This window comes from Rhododendron vialii, chromosome 9a (assembly GCF_030253575.1).
Source record: "Rhododendron vialii isolate Sample 1 chromosome 9a, ASM3025357v1".
NCBI lineage: Eukaryota > Viridiplantae > Streptophyta > Magnoliopsida > Ericales > Ericaceae > Rhododendron > Rhododendron vialii.
The window spans coordinates 38,045,267-38,050,624 of record NC_080565.1 but is presented as its reverse complement, the minus strand read 5'-3'; the positions used below and the strand labels follow the sequence as shown (position 1 = coordinate 38,050,624).

Below are 5,358 nucleotides of genomic sequence, written 5' to 3'. Positions count from 1 at the left end.
CATTAAAATAATGAAGTTTTATTTATGTAAAGTTGGTCGAACAGAGAGTGATTCAAAGATCATTAGAGCGACAAAGGCTAAAGTACGTTTTCGCGCCCATTTACACATTCTAATTTCCATTTGATGCCCACATCCCCAATTCTAGGGTATTCGTTCATTCTGTAAGAGTGCCCAGCCACAAGATTCATTGGCACACCACACTTCATTAAATAATCAAAAATCGTTTCATCATCAGGATTCACCCAGGGCAAGACTTGTGGTGAGGGTGAGAGATAACCTGAGGGAGTCGAGCTTAGAGGGGTGCTCCTCAAGAGAGTTTTTCGTAATGTTATTGCGTATGATCCTATAATAGTTAAGTTTCACTCAATTTGCATGTGAGTATTTAGTTTTGATCCTCGACGCACTACACAGCCATGAAACAGAGGATTTGATGTCAACACGGTTTCTGCAAGTTAGGCTCGCTATGTCTAGAGACTTTCTCTAGAAAATTATTTTGATCGTTTCACACCCCATGTGGTAGAACACCTTGCCCGGCTTCTCATCCGAGGAATGATATTATCGAAATATCTTGATCATCATGTTTTAAGGGTAGGAAGAAAGACATTTAACCTTGACCCCTATTAAAGGATGAGAAATATCTACAGGGCTAATTTAGAGGGGGGGTTTTATCCTAAGCAATCTGATACTTAATAACTTCAACAGTTACTCCAATTTTTGTAGTTTTCTTGTTTCTATCTAGTTTTCATGAATGAAACGCAAATTTTTTTATGGCTGGATTCCACCATCTTTTAGTGCTTTAAAATCTCTATTTTTTCATATACATTGGGTCTTGATCCAACTTAAAATGAAAACCATACACGCGTTTTACCAGAATGAATCATATTTTGATCCATCGAGGGTAAAATGGTCACTTCTTTTGATGTACTAATGATTTTTTATCCAATCTACTTTGGATAGAAAGTAAATTGGACAAGCTTTCTAACGGTTCAAACCATGCGCAAATTGGAGTTCGGGTGTGTCCGGGGCAAGTCCGCAAAGTTTGAGCAGCATTAATGCGTCTCAGGCGCAACACTTCGAGCCCAGGCGCATTTAAATGCGCCCCGGGCGCATCTTGAAATGTCACAACAAGTCCCAACTTTGCGAAATTGCCCCAGACACTCCGAAACTCCAATTTGCTTGTTGTTTGAACCGCTAGAAAGCTTGTCCAATCTACTTTCCTACCAAATTCGTTTCGATGAAAATTAATTTCTACATCAAATTACATGACCATTTTACCTTCTATTGGTCGGGAAAAAAATTATTTCAATAAAACGATCGTATTGTTTTCATTTTGAATCGGATTAAGACCATTTATAAAATAATAAATATGGCTTTCACTGTTTTAAAACTTGATGAAAACAAACAATTAAAATAATGAAGTTTTATTTATGTAAAGGTTGTCAAAGGGAGAGTGATTCAAAAATCATCAGAGCGACAAAGGCTAAAGTACGTTTTCGCTCTCATTTACACATTCTTAGTTCCATTTGATGCCCACATCCCCAGTTCTAGAGTATTCATTCAATTTTTAAGAGTGCCCGGCCACAAGATTCATTGGGCTCACGACACTTCATTAAATACTCAAAAACCGTTTCATCATTAGGATTCACCCAAGGCAAGACTTGTGGTGAGGGTGAGAGATAACCTGAGGGAGTCGAGCTCAGAGGGGTGCTCCTCGAGAGTTTTTCATATACAACACCACAAAAATTCATATATAAACCATAAAATCTCATATATTGGGCCACTAAAATTCATAAAAGTAAGCCACAAAGTTCATAAAGGTGTACCGTATACACTTTCGTAAGATGAGCCACAAAAACTACTCAAGTGAGCGACAAAAAGTCGTAAACTTCAGCCACAAAATTCGTATATGATGGTGTGTATTGTAGTTTTTTCCGTTCTGGTAATTATCTACACATCGTGATCATATATTTCTCAAAGTAATTGAGTGTTGGGCAATAATCAGTTCGGTGGTTTTGTTTCACAGTAAAAAAGTTGACTTAAAGATCGATCATTGTATTTTGAGGAAATAACATCATCCAACTCATCGGTTTAAAAGGAGATGTATCATTCAAAAGAAGAGCGCGGTTCCGCTTGCCTAAACGACCCCAAAGCTTTTTTAATGTATATTTCGTTGAGTACAATGATTTGTCGCATAGCCAAATAATATATGGGCTAACAGAAGAACCAATGACCTCTGGAGTTTTTGTTTTTTGTTTGATCTAGAATTACGGAGTTCACAATGAAAACATTTTGCACTTTTGAGCATGTTGGCATGGAATCCAGTGGTTCATTACATCAAAAGAGAAAAAACTAAATGCGCCCGATGAGCAATTCAAATGCGCCTAAGGCGCATTGCAAAATCAGAGAAAGTATGGATGCACCCAGATGCAACTTAAATGCATCTGGGCCGCACTCGAATTGTGCCTAAGGCGCATGTGATGCAGCAAATCTTTTTGATTTATTTTTTATTGAGTTTTTCTTGTCCGAATTGGCAGGAGACTAAAAAGGCAATCCTTTAAACATAATAAGGATTGTTAAAGCATAACAGAGGCACAAGAAGCCCGTACAAAGTGCTTCCTGTTAATGGGCAACTCATTCGGGAGTTGCTGAGTAGGCCGGCCGTGAGGTGAGAGGAGAGTAATGTGAGGAAAAATAGAGATGTTGGGGGTAAGTGAAAAACATGGTGAGCCAAGTGTTAGGATCTCGAGGAGAGTTTTTCATCTCACATTGTAACCTCTTATTTTTCGTATAGTGGATTATCTCTCTCTCCCGTCGATGTATACCCTAGTTTGGGGAACCATGTATTTTCTTGTCTGTTGTTTCCTTGTTTATTGCGTGTTTAATTTTTTCGATTACGCTTCTGTTTGCACGTGGGATTGATTTAGGGGAATAATGCCAACAATTCCAAGGTTGTTCAAGTATAAAGAGAGGCACAAGAAGCCAATACTTAAAGAACCCAACCTTGAAGAAGTTTCGAGTAAGTTTTTTGTTTTGTTCTCAAGGAGATGAAGGAGCTATTTAATCACAAAGTCGTTTTTCTGTTCCTTTTTCTCCCTCCCATATTCCCCAGCTATTTGCATACCCCGTAGATAATAGAGGGGATGGTGTTGGCAATGGTATGCGCAGCACTATGCTGTGCACCTCTGAGTGACTAAGTCATTGGATCGTACATCCGATGGCTCAAATCTCATCTCGGCAATAAATGGCTCTAGATTGTTGATTGCATCTGAGCCGTCAGATGCACGATCCAATGGCTCGAAAATGCGCAGCACGGTACTGCACAATACCAACCCAATTCTATACCGAATACCCATATGTAATTTATAGAGAATCATTCCCAATGCAGAGAGTGTCACTCGGTTTTCTGTAATTCAGAGAATCCAATTCTTCCAACGTTAAAAAAGAAGATGAGATATGAAAAATAAATTTTACTGTAATTATTAATAATGCGTCCGTACCTTTGGATAACAAATTGCAGAATTGTGAATAGTTGAAGTGTGGCTCACCTACCTAATTCAAATCCGCGATCACTGCTCACACTTTAAATAAATCAATTTTTCTTGCTCTTTTCTCTCCCCGTTGATAACTCCTCCACAAATATGTAGTCTAAAAAACATTTGGATTAGAACAATCTGCGTAAACCATAGCACTCATTATCGAAATATCTTGATCACCATGTTTTAGGGGAAGGGAGAAAAAGAGAGTAGCAAAACATTCAACCTTGAACCCTAATAAAGGATGGGAAACCAGCTATCTACACGGCTAATTTAGAGGGGTTTTTATTTATTTATTTCATATTAAGCAATTTGATACTCAATAAATTCAACAGTTAGACACACGGACTCACAAGGTGCTCAGAGGCTTCAAACTATCGAGTTGAGCTGACGGCACAAACCAAGCAAAATATGTGAAAAAGCAGAAAAAACCAGTGTGTTACTTTGGGGTTTGTTTCCCACATTGACTAAGCACAAAAACGAGAAGAGAAAACATGACTATATACTGATATGTTATATGTGTTATATGTGGGCTATCAGCTCACTCCTTATTAAATTAATTTTTTGAGGGGGAGGAACCAGTACATTAGCAAGCTACTGGGGTCTCTCATGCGTTGTCTTGGTGTTGCACTATTGCCTTGACCTGGCGCATCCCACCCAAACCAAGTTCAAAAGCTTTTGCCACTTCGTGTCTAGAACCAGATTAGTTGACTTGACATATGCAAATGTGTGTAATTGTGAATCAACCGTTTAATTGCGGGGCTAAGGTCTCTTTCAAGTTGTGTACTCTGTAGTTTTTGTAACTTGGGTTTGGTTTTCATGAATTTAACTTACCCAAAAAGTATACCATATTCGTCAGAGTGTACCATATTCGTGTTGGAGTTAAAAAGTTGTCAACCTGGCCCCTCTAACTTTATGTGGGGTTCGAGTCATTTAATAGGCCATGCCCAAAATCTCAACCTCCAATCCTCATGGCATAAAAGACTCTACATCCTTCAATTAGAAGGCCAGTGTTGCTACAAGCAAATAATAAGCTCAAGATCGAAGGTCATGCTATTCGGCTCCATACCTTCTTCCACCATTTGACGAAAAATTTGCAGGCCTTCGAAACCTAGCCCATGTGCTCCACTGCCCTCGATTATCGATTTTCGTGTCACGAGTTCTCTATTTATCACCCTGTCACACCATAGTCTAGCATAAGAAATGCTTTTACATCGATCATGCGTACATGTTTAGGATAAGCATGGATAAATTGGGATGATTTGGGATTATCAGTAAAACTGAAACTGATTTAACAATCCTTATAAGGTTCGGAAACTATGGGGTCCATGATCTCCTACACAACTTGCAAAGCATTGAAGAACAAATTATGAATCATGTATACCTAAGAATCAAAAAGTATGTCAATGAAATCTTCATGGATGGAACTCATGGAATCACTTCGTATGGGCTTCTTGTCCCCTTCTTATGCTTTCACAATCCAACATGACAATTGGCAAACAATAGCTTAAGTGTAGTTAACATGATCTTGGAAACTTCTATAGTTACCATACATGTAGGTATTACCAAGTTTCAGATTTTCAGTGAAAAGAAACAAAAGGCTTAAAAAGCATCAAATGTAAACAACTTCTTGAACATTACTAAGTGTAATAGCAAGCATTATTGGGTTCCAAATCCAAGAGCCTTCAGCTGCATATTCTCCTCTCTTTTTTTGTTCCTATTGAACTCTACAGGCTGCTAATAGCTCTTCCCAAATACTATCTCATAGAAAAGCCACTAGTTTTATAACCATACCGAAAGCCTCGTTGAGCTTCCCAGACAGACT

At 38.5% G+C, this 5,358-nt stretch overlaps 1 pseudogene; it reads left to right on the top strand.

Annotated features, from left to right (window-relative positions):
- The first annotated feature begins 4,027 nt into the window (after positions 1 to 4,027).
- On the top strand, positions 4,028 to 4,190 carry LOC131302194 (U2 spliceosomal RNA; annotated as a pseudogene).
- The last annotated feature ends 1,168 nt before the right edge of the window (positions 4,191 to 5,358 follow it).